We start from the raw sequence: 16,460 nt of genomic DNA, 5'->3' as shown, positions 1-16,460 counted from the left end.
TATGTATGCATCTGCGTCTGCGTCATTTTGCCTGGTCATGTGCTTTCAGAAAGAGCCATCACTTTAGGATGGAACTGCTTTCTGTCAGGCTGCTGTTTTTCCTACTCAATGTAAATGAATGTGTCTCAGTGGGACCTGGATTTTACTATTGAGTGTTGTTCTTATATCTACCAGGCAGCTGTTATCTTGTGTTAGGGAACTGCTATGTGGTTACCTTCCCATTGTTCTTTTGTTTGGATGCTGGGGGGAAAGGTTGATATCACTCTCATTTGCAGTACAGCAGTAAAGAGTAACTGAAGTTTATCAGAGCACAAGCCACATGATTGGGGGCTCCTGGGAAACTGACAATATGTCTAGCCCCATGTCAGATTTCAAAATTAAATATTAAAAAATCTGTTTGCTATTTTTAAAAGCGGATTGCATTTTGGAAAAAAAAAACATGTTTTCACATGACAGTATCCCTTTAAATTATGAATTATCCAAATTACAGAAATATATCTTATTCAGAAAACCCCAGTTCTGAATAACAGGTCCCATACCTGTTATGGGGACCGTGGGGCTGATTTCCTAACAGATGGTGTTAGAGTGGGCCAGTGAATTCACCAGTAGCAACCAATTAGCATCTACTTTTGATAAGAGAAAAAGAAAGATCTAATTGGTTACTATGGGTAACTGCACTGATGCACTTTAACACATATGGCTGGGGTTGCCACCTTTTGGCCCAGTTGAATACAGGGAGGGGCGGAGCCATGATGCAAGGGGGCAGTGCTGTGATGCTGCAGGGGCAGGCCATGGCATAAGGGGCGGGACTATGACATGGCTATTGCCTGATCGCTGCGCCAATCATAGGGAATCCTGCCCAGATTTTCTAATTTGGAAAACTGGGCTGGCAGTTTTGATCCGGGCAGCCCTTCAAAAAACCAGACAGGTGGCAATCCTACCTATGGCAGTAAATTAGCCCCTGTGTTTTTTTTCTGTCCTTGAAACTATGGCCCCTGTAGCCTGTCTTCCTGCTCCAAGGCCTGAAATGCCGATGTGACGGCAGAAACTACCCCCACTCTCACTAATATTCCTCTAATTTCTCAGCGATTCTATTCTCCCATGCACATCCCTGTTTCTAAATAGAACAAATTGTATAAATAACATTTCTGTCCAAATGTATGCAGATGATGCCATTATATTTGTAGAAGGATTTCGTTTGAATGACACCAAAGTCAAAATAAAATTGCAGCAGGTGATAATTCACTATAATAAATCATTAAATACATCAGCTAATCAGACGCTTAAATTACTGTGTTAGATCCTTCGAGATTCGTATAAAACACAATTCTGTTTGAATAGAAAAAAAACGCTGTCATCCGTCTCCTCGTGGCGACGTCTCTGACTTATTCAGTTTCAGTGAAAACGAGGGGCTTTTATTCCACCTTTTTTATTGCAGTCGCAGAAGAAAGTCAAATTCAAAAATAGGAGGATATTTAAAGTTTCGTTACAGCCAGTGTTTTAAAGGTACTGTACCTTTAAAAGATTGTTTAATCACTTGTCCGCCCTAGAATGTAAATTTTACAACGAGGAACCTCACTCTTGAATTCACTTATATGGGTGAAATTTTGTCCTACGCTGTTCTATGGTATATGGGTAACGTGGGGAAGACAGATCAAAGAGCCTCAGCAGACAAGAGTTTGCACCTCTTAGTGGTCTAATACTTGTGTTTGGAGTCATAGTAAATCATGAGTAATGTCATGAGTTCAAGACCACTGTCTGAGTGCTTTTATACATGCCATGAAAAACAGAGGTGACTTCTCCCCACATGCCTCTTCTGCCTACCCCTATTTTGAAATGAATACTCGTTTAATGTATGGCTCTGCAGAATTTATTGGCACCTTATCAATAGGGTCGAACTGGGCAGCAGGAAAAAACCCAGTGGGGCCCAGACCTGCTCCTGATCAGCTGGCCCATCGGTGGACATCAGCATCAGTGCATGCATCATGTCTTTTGCATGTGGCGCGTCTTTTGCGTGTCTTTTGCTGGTTCGCACGCGGCGGGGGCGGGAGGTAGGGAGGGGCTCTTTGCTTTGCAGCCCTGGTGGGCCCCCAATGCATTAGTCCAACCCTGCTTATCAATACAGGTATGGGACCTGTTATCCAGAATGCTCGGGACCTTGGATTTTCCGGACAATAGATCTTTCCGTAATTTGGGTCTTCATGCCTTAAGTCTACTAGAAAATCATGTAAACATTAAATAAACCCAATAAGCTGGTTTTGCTTCCAATAAGGATTCATTATATCTTAGTTGGGATCAAGTACAAGGTACTGTTTTATTATTACAGAGAAAAAGGAAATCATTTTTAAAAATTTGGATTATTTGGATAAAATGGAGTCAATGGGAGACAGCCATTCCGTAATTTGGAGCTTTCTGGATATCGGGTTTCCGGATAAGGGATCCTACACCTGTACTTGTTAATAATAATGATAATAATGTTTCAGATATGAGATACACTAAACCACTTTCAGACTAGGAAAAAACCTGGTGGGCCCCTATTCTTGTGGGCTCCACTGATCTAGACCTGCTCCAGCTTCCCAACAGGACCCTTAGCTGCCCCATGCCCACCACCTCCACTGCGGTGCGAGCGGAGTGGTGTTGAGACTGGTGGCGTTTGCAAGAGTTTGGAACTGGTGTGGGGGTCTCTAGAGGTGGCAGCCCCATTGAGCTTGGACACCCTATACCGACACTGCTCTAAACTAAAAAAAACAATGACTTGTGATTTATGTGAATATTGTTTATTGATTAAACACAGAGAACAACCTTTGATGGTTGGACAGATGCTTTTCAAGAACAAGTTATTGGATTTCAAGGCACCTATCTACAATTATTGCATAAAATCTCTCTGCATAGTTTGACTCTTTTCTCCTTTGCTGACACATCCAGGGATCTTCTGCAGAAAATATAGCTTCTACATAGGTTCTATAAGGCTTTTATTATATGTAATAATCATGCAACATATTTGTGTTAACCCAAACAGACCTTCAGAGATTCCCAGCAGAGGGCGCATTGACAGTTCTGTTCAGTAGCTCTGTCCCTCAGGTGGAGAGAAACCTTTCTGTATAGTTTTCATTCACTCCAGTGAGTTTCTAGCAGCCTTTGTAGAATCCATCATTCCCTTTATTGGTTTAGGGACGGTTTTAGTACAGGGCAGAGAGGGACACGTATACGGAGGGGGCTACAGAGGCAGGGACATACAGTGCTATACAAGAAAGTACAAATTATGTTTTGTTAATAATACTTGTTCTTAAACATTTATATTGATGATTTACAGAGCTGAGCTTCTGCAACTGTCAGCATCCCACTGACAGCCAAGGCTGCCGGCAGTTGTATTTTCTGGAAAAGCTGCAAGTTGGATGTGCCTGTTCTATACAGTTTTTATCCTGCCTTGGGTATCATTTTTACTAATTCCAACCTTTGCTTTTCTGATACTGTTTAGGTCAACAACACACATTGGCATTGACCTCTGTTTAAACAACAGCTGGTGTACACTGTGGATCCCATCAGAGGCAGATAGAACTTTCATTAAAACGTATACTTTTTGTGGCAGTGTCAGGAGGTGGAACAGGCACTGTAGGGGAAGGTATTGATGAGGGGATGCTTACTTCATTGACATGTTTTAAAGTGTCCTTGGTTGCCATTGAATTAGGCAGGGCAGCCATCAGGGGGAAGAGTTGTAGGGGGCCCTGAGGGTAAGGGGGCCCGGCCACACCACACTTACTTGATTAGCCGGGCCCCCATCTTTCTGAGAGCTGCTGACTTCGGGAAGGCATGGACGTTTAAGGGGCCCTGGCCACCAATTTTCTTATAATGTGGGGGGGGCTCTCCACCAATTTTTTTTCTCATGTGGGGTCCTAGCCACCAATATTTTTTAATTGGGGGGTGCCCTGGCCACAAATGTTTTTTATGGGGGGCCCTGACCACCAATATCTTTGTATTCTTTATTAACATGTGCAAACCCTAGCCACCAATATTTTTTTTGTTTTTTTACTGTGTGGTGGGGAGGGCGGACCTGTAGGTGGGGCTTGCGGTGGGCGCAGCCCAGGGGGCCCAGGAAATTTTTTCGTACGAGGCCCTGCGATTTCTGATGGCAGTCCTGGAATTAGGGAAAGTATCTTGTGCCCCTCCAGATGTTAATGGATTACATGCAGTGATGGGCGTATCTGTCCCGTTCAGATTTGCCGCATAATTCGAGAAACGGCAAAAAAATTAGCAAAATGGCGAACATTTGTAAAACGAATTGAAGTCAATGGGCATCAAAATAATTTTGACGTGCGTCAATTTTTGATGCAAGCGAAATTTTTATACGCGCGGCTATATTGTTCAAATGCATTAAGTTTTGGTGAAAGTTCATCTTTCAATGGGACAATGATCCCAATTACAAGTATCAAAGAGCTGAATGTCCTGCAATGTCGCAGTCACAGTCCTGATCTCAATGTAATCTGACCTGTACAACCTGGAGCAAATCTACCTGGAAGAACGGAATAAAACCTCTCCCCAAACTACAGCTGCACCAGTTACATGCTCTCCCTGCAAACATCATATTTTTTTTTATTTTTTCATTTTGCAGAAGATTCTGTAACAAAGTTCGAGTATCAGACTTCGTTTCAGAAGTGGTTCAGGTTCGAATACTGAACACACCTTTACACTTTTGCTCTTATGACCTATAAGCATTCAGATTGTGTGTGTTTTATATTGCTCTTGTGTAATTTTCTGAAAAATATACAGAAACATACATTTTTGCCATGACTCAATAATAATAGTCCTATTCAGGCAATGCAGGTTTTCATATTATAAAGACTATTTTTTTTTTAATATTATCTTGTGCTGAAATATAAAGGAGAATGTTGAAGGAAGTAAATGTTATTTTTAGGAATATATTTAAGTCTTTTTCAAGGGAGTTAAAAATATATGCATTCAATATGGAAATAAAAAAAACACAAAGATTTCATTCAGTTTGTCAGATATCCATTGGCAATTGTAATGAAAACAGTAATGAATTGTGATGAAACTGTCATTACAGGTGCAAACACCATAGGCCGGAACATTCTGGAAGAACAGATTCTGTCAACAAGTATTTTAATTCTTCTAATAGATATACCATAAAACACTAAAGTATAGATAGATATCAATAAAAAGTTGATATAAAAAGTATATTGATGCGAAAATATATTTATGTAATAATCAATCCTTTGAGGGCAACATATTTTTTGCTTTTCATATCCAAACCAGATGTTGCAGTCACCAATCAAATGTTCTTTTAAAGTCCCATTGAAATGATGAGAAAGATCTACTATGTCCTTATTAGGGCTGCCAGTCTAACTGTCATCACAAACAAGGAAAAGTCGTGCTCACCACTAATTTTTAGAACCATTAAGTGGGGGTGCAATGAGGCTGTGACCACAAAATACACAGGTGATATTTTTGCATCTTTCCCTGGTGTACCTGTGAAGGCAAAGCACTGACGGAGCTGTGCCCATTATATAAATCTGTCTTTGAGTGTTGAGCTTTTGATTGGTTTGCATGGATATACTTCAGGCTAATGTGAGATTAGAATCAGTAGGGATTTTTTTAAATTTCTTTTTTGATGATGTCAGAAGAACATCGGTTTCAATTAAACACAGGCCTACTTACCCTGGGTGTTCCTATCTTTCCCTGTAAGAAAGTATCACTTCTTGTGCCATTTAAGTTCAGGTATGGGACCAGTTATCCAGAATGATCAGGACCAGGGGTTTTCTGGACAATGGATCTTTCCATAATTTGGATCTTCATACCTTAAGTCTACTAGAAAATCATATAAACATTAAATAAACATTAAATAAAAATCATATAAACATGAAATAAACAATAGGCTGGTTTTGCCTCCAATAAGTGTTACTTATATCTTAGTTGGGATCAAGTACAAGCTACTGTTTTATTATTACACAGAAAAAGGAAATGTGGATTATTTGGATAAAATGGAGTCTATGAGAGATGGTCTTTACATAATTATGAGCTTTCTGGATAATGGGTCTCCGGATAGTGGATCCCATACCTGTATTTAAGTGAACCCCAACAGTGTTTATCACTGCACAGGTATGGGAATCTGTTATCCGGAAACCTGTTATCCAGAGAGCTGTTATGGAACGGCTGTTTCCCATAGTATCAATTTAATCCTTATTGGAAGCAGAACCAGCCTATTGGGTTTATTTAATGTTTAGATGATTTTCTTAAGGTATGAAGATTTAAATTACAGAAAGATCCATTATCTGGAAAACCCCATGTCCCGATAACAGGTCCCATACCTCTACCTTGTACTTAATCCCAACTAAGATATAATTAATCCTTATTGGAAGCAAAACCAGCCTATTGGCTTTATTTAATGTTTATATGATTTTCTAGTAGACTTAAGGTATGAAGATCCAAATTACAGAAAGATCCGTTATCTGGAAAACCCCAGCTCCCAAGCATTCGCGATAACAGATCCCATACCTGTATATATTTTCTTTTACACCACCCAAGCGTTGTATTTTATACCACCTCGGACGTTATGTAGTCAAAGCCAAGATTCCATTGCCGGTTCTGCACAAAATAAATTGAAAATGTCCTCCTGAACGGCTCTACAAAAATACAACAAATCATTGGCTTTATTTACACGCTAATATCTTTATTCCAGCAATAGCTAGGAACGTTTCAGACAGTAAATGCATTTCAGGTGTAGTGTTGTATTATAACAAACATTGTCAAATTAATCACAGTTCCAGGCACCAAGATAAACAATCAATGGCAAACTCTGTAATCAATTTCATTTTCAAGGGAGAGACCAGGCAAGCGCGGTTATATAGAGGAAAGAGTGCAAAGGGATTGCAAGACACCTGATAATTAAGCCCAAATCAAAACAACATCTGGTAAACTGTTTCCTGATCCTCGTATAATGCTCGGCTTACATATGGTGGAGTGTTTTGGCATTCACATTCCAAATCGCTGACAAATAACAGGGAAAAATGCAGAATATTTGCAACAGCTTGTTCCATTCTGTAGATATACATTTAAAGCTGCAGTCCACTTGCCCCAACCGGGAGGCTTAACCTCGCCATTCATGTTTCTTGTGCAAATGTCCATCAGGTTTTCCCAGTAAAGGGTGAACAGAAACCAGTCGTCTGTTTTTTTAGTATTTACTAAACACGGGGATGAAAGGAAAAGGCAATATTCCGGAATTTAGATTTAGGTTAAAGGGATACGGTCATGGGGAATACATTTTTTTTTCAAAATGAATCAGTTAATAGTGCTGCTCCAGCAAATTCTCAAAAGAGCAAACAGATTTTTTTATATTCAATTTTGAAATCTGACATGGGGCTAGACATTTTGTCAATTTCCCAGCAGCCCCAAGTCATGTGACTTGTGCTATGATAAACTTCAATCACTCTTTACTGCTGTACTGCAAGTTGGAGTGATATTACCCCCCTCCCTTTTTCCCCCCAGCAGTCAAACAAAAGAACAATGGGAAGGTAACCAGATAGCAGCTCCCTAACACAAGATAACAGCTGCCTGGTAGATCTAAGAACAACACTCAATAGTAAAAACCCATGTCCCACTGAGACACATTCAGTTACATTGAGAAGGAAAAACAGCAGCCTGCCAGAAAGAATTTCTCTCCTAAAGTGCAGGCACAAGTCACATGACCAGGGGCAGCTGGGAAATTGACAAAATGTCTAGCCCCATGTCAGATTTCAAAATTGAATATAAAAAAATCTGTCTGCTCTTTTGAGAAACGGATTTCAGTGCAGAATTCTACTGGAGCAGCACTATTAACTGATGACTACATTTTTTTCCCATGACAGTATCCCTTTAAGGTAATGACTCCTTGGGGGAGGCAAAAAAAAAAACAAGCAATATATTACAGTAAGATTTATACAGGTTATAGGATCCCTTACCTGGAAACTCATTATCCAGAATGCCCAAATTACGAGAAAACCATGGCCCATAGGCTTCATTATAAGAAAATAATTCAAATTTATTTTAGTCATTTCCTTTTACTATATAATAAACCAGTACCATGTACTTGATCCAAACTGAGCTGCATAAAGCCATTTTGGTGGCAATACAAGCCTATTGGGTTTATCTATTATTTAAATGGTTTTTAGTAGACTAAGAGATCCCTTACCTGGAAAACCCCAGGTCCTGGGCACTATATATCTTATACCTAAACTTTTAACTATAAAATAATGACTTTTACAAGGCACTGTCCGGGGTTAAAGGGACTCCATCTGTCTAAATATACCTTTGCTAAAACTGTGCACAATAAGGGGGTTATTTATCGAGCTCCGAATATCCGAACCTTGAATAATTCATAGTTTTCAGGGGGGGGGGAAATGTCTTCACTAAAAAGCTTATTCTTTTAATTGAAATAAATAAAAACCATTTATTATAAAGCACAAATTTAAAGATTTGGTTGTTTTTTAACTGAACTTCCCACCCCTTCTTTTTCTAAACAGTTCAGAGCTCCTTAAGGTGGCCGTAGGCGTTAAGGGCAGAGGCGCACAGGAAGATTCAGGGAGATTTAGTCGCCTGGCGTCTAATCGCCTCTTCTTCGGGCGACAATCTCTCCAAACTGCCTTCCACCTGCTATAATGAGAAAACGCCAGCGCAATGGCACTAGTGGCGCTTCGATTTCCAAAGTCGCCCTAAATTACATCACGAGGAAACTTCGGGTGGCCTTGGAATCTAAGCACCTCGAGTGCAATGCCACAGGCGATTTTTCATTGTAGCAGGTGGAAGGCAGTTCGGTGAGATTGTCGCCCCGAAGAAGAGGCGATCTCCCCAAATCTGTCCCTGCCCTAAGACTTTTAAAAGATCTTTTCATTATCAGAAGACAAAGCTTATCTTGAAACTACTGTTTAAATGTATGATTTGCCCATCAATAAAAACGTCAATCTAACTTAATCTGGGGCCAGAAGAGGAGGATCTTGGCCTGTGGAGAAACGCTGTGAAATGCAAACTCTAACTGCACCTAGGCAGAGACAATGCTTCCTGGTACAGGCACATCGATCAGGACAGCAGCAGAAGAGAAGTGGATTCTTGGCCTGCATTTCTCCGCAGGCTGACATCTACCTAGTCTGGTGCCAGCCTTATCTACCTTTGAAAAAGCAAAAAGGGTTTTTTCCTGGTGTCCCGCCAGCCTAGTCCGACCCTGATCAGAGGGCTTCTCAGTGGACTGGCTGATTCGTTTTATTAGCTTGTCTTCTGCTCGGTAGGACCAGGAAGTCACAGGACGTGCTAGAGTGGAACTGGTTTCATTCTCTTGTTTTGCACCAGAAAAAACAGAAACCATAGATATGTAGTCATAAACCATAGGCAAAAAGTATGTACCGGACATACCGTATTTGTAGAGCTGATTTTGATGAGGGGACAAGCTGTCCCTTTAAAGTTAAACGATACCCCTCAAACAATGTAGGTCTCTATAAAAAGATATTGCATAAAACAGCTCATATGTAAAACCCTGCTTCATGTAAATAAACCATTTTCATAATAATATACTTTTTTAGTAGTATGCGCCATTGGGTACAAATAATGGCCGTCCCCTGGGATTGTAGGATTCACAGTGCACACAACATACCAAACAAACTATACTTCTTAGGTCACCTGAGCCAGTTAACAGACAGAATTATGTTATTTGTTTCCACACTTCTTCCTGTTACAGTTAGGGGGTTATTTAACAAGCTCAGAATATCCGAACCTCGAATAATTCGTAGTTATCGGAGCCAAAAAAAAAAAAACGAAGCATTTTTCGAGATTTATTAAAGTCAAGAGATGTAAAAGGACAATATTTATATATATATATTCCAGTTTGGTAAAATTCTTTAATATGTCACTATATGTCACTAATATAAACTATCTGTTGCTTAAATATTCATTTTGGGGGTATAGTTCTCCTTTAAGGTTGCCCAATGAAATGTTGGATATCAAAGAGGGACATGAAACACATGACCAACTGTGGCTCTGTAACATGAAGCTAGATTTGGTGGGGGACAAGTTACACAGCAGATACATACATGACACATCGGCCCCTAACATTCGTCATTAAGTTATGAATGCTAGTTAATTTGGGTTAAAGAAAAGATAAAAGTCCAAAATAAATATCTCCAATTGCATAGGGCTTGTATTTTATTCTACCCCCATATCATTCTAGCTTGGGGTGTGGCAGAAAATAATGAATGATCGGTGGCCCATGTCTAAATCAATAAGGATTTCTTTAAAGGCTAGAACGATAATTATAGATCAATAGGTATTGCCATTTCTTTGTGTTACCCAACAAACCAAACAATCAAGCAGCAAATGAGGTTGGTCTGTAATATAAGCTGATGCTACAGGGCTGATTATTAAATTCTGATGCTAATTATTTACTAATCAGCCTCATATTGTGACATTTATATTATATATATCCGGTATCTTTTGTTATGGTCCCTATTCTCAGTAGAATAAGATGAAGAGCTACTGGGGCATCTTTGGAGACACAGATTTTTTTTCTTTACTGCTAAAGGGCTGTGGTTGCCTTGGGCTGGTACAGAAGCACAAAACATCATGTACAACATTTCTTCCCAACTTCTTTAGTTAGGCTTTAGTTCTCCTTTAATGAAGACTGTGTGGAAAGGTAGTGGAAAGGTAAATAAATTGAATATGATCGCATTAGACTTTATGTTCATCTGTTAGACATTATGCCTGGCAGTTGGAAGGGAGCGCACTGCAAACTCATGACAAAAGATGAGCAACTCCAACATATGTCTAAGACTTCAAAGTCATGACTTGAGGATAGAAGGAAGAACATTACATGTTGAATGATAGCAAGTACCACAGGGTGTTGCAAAAATAGTAGAAGCCAATAAAGTCTAGGAATTCAGCAACACCTCTAAGAGATAAGAGGCAAGAAATAAGGTCAAGCATAGGGGCAATATTTATTGTGTTTGCTTCACTCTGACAGGCCAACCAGATGGGTCAGACTTCAAATTCTCTCTCTCTCTGTCTCTCTCTGTGTTCCAACTTCCAAAACATCTGTCAGATGGCTGATCCCATTCTTTTCTTTAAGTGTGGCCTCCATACATTCCACAGGAGGATGTTATGAATTAAGGCCTGTGTCTCACTACGAGATTGCAGAATTACCATAATCGGATGCACGTGGAGCACATCATGGGCACCCAACTTATTATAATGAATGAGGTGCTACAGGCGGTGGATCTATGTGTATGTGTAGGCCTGTGTATTTATATAATAGTGACAAGCATCTACTCAGCTCTTAAAGGAATATAAACAGATAGTTTAAATCATATTAAAAGAAAACTATACCCCCGAATAATGTAGGTCTCTATAAAAATATATTGTATAAAACAGCTCATGTGTAAAACCCTGCTCTGTGTAAATAAACCATTTTCATAATAATACACTTTTCTAATAGTATGTGCCACTAGGTAATCATAAATAGAAAATTGCCATTTTAAAAACATAAGGTCCGCCCCCTGGTATCGTATAATTCACAGTGCACAGAAACATACCAACAAACAAAACTTGTTAGGTCACATGAGCCAATTAACAGACAGAGTTGTGTCTTTTGCTTCCACACTTCTTCCTATTACAGTTAGAGCTGCAGTATTTCTGGTCAGGTGATCTCTGAGGCAACACAAAGACCATCACAACATGGTGGTTCAAGGCAAGAGATGTAAAAGGGCAATATTTACTTAAATATATATACCTGGTTGATAAGATTCTTTAATATTCCTGGTTGATAAGAGTCTTTAATATGCCACTTACTTTGATATAAACTATCTGTTGCTATTTTGGGGGTATAGTTCTCCTTTAAGTGACATATTAAAAAATCTTACCAAACTGGAATATATCTTTAAGTAAATATTGCACTTTTACATCTCTTGCCTTGAGCCACCATTTTGTGATGGTCTGTGTGCTGCCTCAGAGATCACCTGACCAGAAATACTGCAGCTCTAACTGTAACAGGAAGAGATCACCTGACCAGAAATACTGCAGCTCTAACTGTAATAGGAAGAAGTGTGGAAGCAAAAGACACAACCCTGTCTGTTACTTGTCTCATGTGACCTAACATGTATAGTTTGTTTGGTATGTTTGTGTGCACTGTGAATCCTATGATTCAAAGGGGCGGCCCTTATTTTTTAAAATAGCAATTTTCTATTTATGTATAGGAGAAAAGAAAAGTATCCCCGTCTTTTTGATCGGAAAAAACACACAAAAAGTTATATATTATCACTATGTAATTTGATTTCAGTTAAACCATTTAATCTCGTGATTCTATATCTGTTGGTTCCCCCCTTAATAATTCGTCCCACAAAGTGCTAGTGCTTAACCTTAATTAAATAGCATTAATTAGAGTAAAACTAAGACACAATTGATTGTTGAATTACTAAAAATCTAATTCTAAGGTGTTTTAGTTGATTTTTAGTAATTCAACAATCAATTAATGTTAAATGAATTGTTCATGAATTAGAAATGACAAAGCATACACAATATTTAAAAGAAAAATCAATTGTGTCTTAGTTTTACTCTAATTAATGCTATTTAATTAAGGTTAAGCACTAGCACTTTGTGGGACGAATTATCAAGGGGGGAACCAACAGATATAGAATCACGAGATTAAATGGTTTAACTGAAATCAAATTACATAGTGATAATATATAACTTTTTGTGTGTTTTTTCTGATCAAAAAGACTTCTTTCTTTTCTCCTATACAAAAATTTAAATACTGACAGAAGTCAGATCTCCTTTTAATCATTTTTATATATCTGAAGTTAGATCATTCCTTTTTATTGAAATATTCTATTTATGATTACATAATGACACATACTCGAATTATTAGGAAAAAGCCTATGAAAAAGCTAAAGCGAAACGCGCGTCGGCTGCATTTTAACGAACGGTTTATACCATTTTTAACTTAAAATTGTTTTTTTTAGACAAATCCTAAATAACGGGTTTTCTTCAATACTTGCTCAGGAATCTATTTATTATATAATCAATCTGCTTTCGTTCTTAAGTGCTCTGGGAATTGTGGTTTTGCAGGATAGCGAGACCACAGTCCCAGAAGCCCTGACTTCTCCATCTTTGTGGGGTCCCAAAGATAGCACAAAATAAGACAGTCTAAATGGGACTTCTCCACCTACTACATTTTCCTTTTTCCTACTAAGTTGTACAATCTGAGCAAGTATATGAAATTCTAATAAGGATAGATAATGAAATACTAATCAATTGAGTTGCTAAGATCCTTTTATTCAAATAATTTGCAACAAGTCACTTTTAATTTGCATTAGCATTTAGTCACTTTAATCATTAGGAACAAATCCAAATGAATTGGACTAATTTATTGCACTAGCACTTTATAATTATTTATTTCTTTTAGTTCAGATATTATCCTATTAAGGGCTTTTTTTGGCACAGATATATCAAAATTTTTTACCAACTGACAAGAGTCATTAACATCCAGTTTTGTATATATAAAGGGAAAGGGCATTAATAGAAAGATCAGTAATAAAAAGTAACAAAAAGAATAGATTTGTAGCCTTACAGAGCATTTGTTTTTTTTTTGATGGGGTCAGTGACCCACATTGAAAGCTGGGAAGAGTCAGAAGAAGGCAATTAATTAAAAACTATAACAAATAAATAATGAAGACCAATTGAAAAGTTGCTTAGAATTGGCCCATTTTCTAACATACTAAGGGGGTTATTTACTAGGGGTGCACCGAATCCACTATTTTGGATTTTTACCGAACCCCCGAATCCTTTGTGAAAGATTTAGCTGTTTACCGAAGCAAATCCGAATCCTTATTTTGCATATGCAAATTAGGTGTTGGAAGGGGAAAACATTTTTTACTTCCTTGTTTTGTGACAAAAAGTCACATGATTTCCCTCCCCGCCCCTAATTTGCATATGCAGATTTGGTTCGGCCGGGCAGAAGGATTCGGCCAAATCCGAATCCTGCTGAAATAGGCCGAATCCCAGCATTTTTGCTGCCCCTGGTACCTAGTGGGGCGCTGCCGCCTGAGGCGATAGCCTCAACTTGCCTCATTGGCGAAGCGCCCCTAGATTCAGGGGTTCAGCTGAATCCTAAATAGTGGATTCGGTGCATCCCTAATAAACATAAAAACTAGGTAAATAGATAGGCTGTGCAAAATAAAAACTGTTTCTAATATAGTTAGTTAGCCAAAAATGTAATGTATAAAGGCTGGAGTGACTGGATGTGTAACATAATAGCCAGAACACTACTTCCTGCTTTTCAGCTCTCTAACTCTGAGTTAGTCAGTGACTATAAGGGGGGCCACATGGGACATAACTGTTCAGTGAGTTTCCAACTGATCCTCAGCATTCAGATCAGATTCAAAAGCAACAGTTATGACCCATGTGCCTCCCCTCAAGTCTCTAATTGGTTACTGCCTGGTAACCAGGGTAACCAGTCAGTGTAAGCTAAGAGAGCTGAAAAGCAGGAAGTAGTGTCCTGGCTATTATGTTACTCATCCAGTCACTCCATTACTTTTTGGCTAAATAACTATATCAGACACATTTTTTATTTTGCACAGCCTATCTATTTACCCAGTTTTTATTTTTACACTGAACTGTTCCTTTAAGGGCTTGTCAGGAGATCCTATTAAATGAGCCGGCAGCGAGTGGAGGGATCACAAATGAAACATGTTTGTTGCATGAATAACTTCCTAACAATCTGCTGAAGGAGTCGTCGCCGAAGCCCCAAACCAGAATCATTTTCATTTGCCAAGCACCTGTGAAAGAATGCAGCTGCAGGACCCTGGGAAAACAATGAGAGCTGTGACAGTCCATTAATATAAAGCAGCAAGGAGATTTGTTTGGAGGAGTCACTGATATTGAATTACACAAGAGGACACATTCCTGGAGGCTTCCAGCCAAAGGCAAAAGTTGCATCCGAGCTGCCGGTACGTCATCGGAATGTGCGCGTTAGACGGCAGCAGGAATGATCATTTGTGGGTGAAACTTTTTTGTAACATTTTTATTGGACAAAATGTTTATATATATATAAACATGTAAAACCAAATTAAGAGGAAATAATAATGAGATTTATCACATCTCGACCCTGAAAACAGTTCTAATGCGATTAGTGATGGGCGAATACATTTGCCAGGTGCAAATTTGCGGCAAATTTCTGCGTTTCGCTGCCTGGGAATAAATTCGCAAAACTGCAGCGAAATTCGCCGGCGTCAAAAATATTTGGACGCACATTGGAAAAGTCGAACGCCTCGAAACCGCCGTGCGTCAAGACTATTCGGATTCGCTGGAAATTCGAGGATTTTTCGCTAAAACAAAAGGGACAGATTCACCCATCACTAATAGCTATATTCGCTATATATATATATATTTGCTTTCCAGATAACAGATTTTTCCCTAATTTAGATCTTCATACCTTAAAGGGGTTGTTCACCTTTAAATTAACTTTAATGGGGTTATGTAATTAAAGGCACTAAGTTTGCCCAGTGGCAGTAACCTATAGCAACCAATAAGCAGGTAGAATTTCCTGGTCACATGTTTAAAAGCAAACATATTATTGGTTGCTACTGGTTACTGCTCCTGGGCAAACTTAGTGCCTTTTATTACATGTGGGGGTTAGTATGATGTAGAGCGTGATATTCTGAGACAATTTGCAATTGGATTTAATGTTTTATTATTTGTGGTTTTTGAGTTATTTCACTTTTTATTCAGCAGCTCTCCAGTTTGCAATTTCAGCAATCTGGTTGCTAGGGTGCAAATTACACTAGCAACCATGCATTAATATAAATAAAAGACTGTAATAGGCGAGGGTCCGAATAGAAAGGCGAGTAATAAAAAGTAGCAATAACAATAAATGTTTGGCCTTACAGAGCATTTGTTTTAAGATGGGGTCAGTGACCCCCATTTGAAAGCTGGAAAGATTTAAAAGAAGAAAATAATTATAAACTAAAATAAATAAATAATGAAGACCAATTGAAAAGTTACTTAGAATTGGCCGTTCTTTAGTATACTTAGGGGCAGATATATCAAGGGGCGAATTTTGAAGTAGAAAAAGCTTCGATATTCGACCATCGAATTGGAATACTTCTACTTCGAATATCGAAGTCAAAGTTTTTTTACATAGAATTTGGCCATTTGAGGTTGAAGTAAAATTGTTTGATCAAACGATTTTTCGATTTTTCTTCAACTTCAAAAAATGCTCTAGAAGGTTAACCTAGCACGTCGGCAGGTTTAATTTGGCGAAGTATTGAAGTCAAAGTTTTTTTTAAAGAGACATTACTTGGTCGAATATTTGAACGATTTTACTTTGAATCGAATTCGAAGTCGTAGTATCTTATTCGATGGTCGAAGTATCTAAAAAAAATTACTTCAAATTTCGATTTTTTTTACTTCGAAAATGCCCTTGAATTCACTTT

The sequence above is a fragment of the Xenopus laevis genome, chromosome 1S (genome assembly GCF_017654675.1).
Source record: "Xenopus laevis strain J_2021 chromosome 1S, Xenopus_laevis_v10.1, whole genome shotgun sequence".
Classification (NCBI taxonomy): domain Eukaryota; kingdom Metazoa; phylum Chordata; class Amphibia; order Anura; family Pipidae; genus Xenopus; species Xenopus laevis.
Note: the sequence above shows the minus strand (reverse complement) of the source record.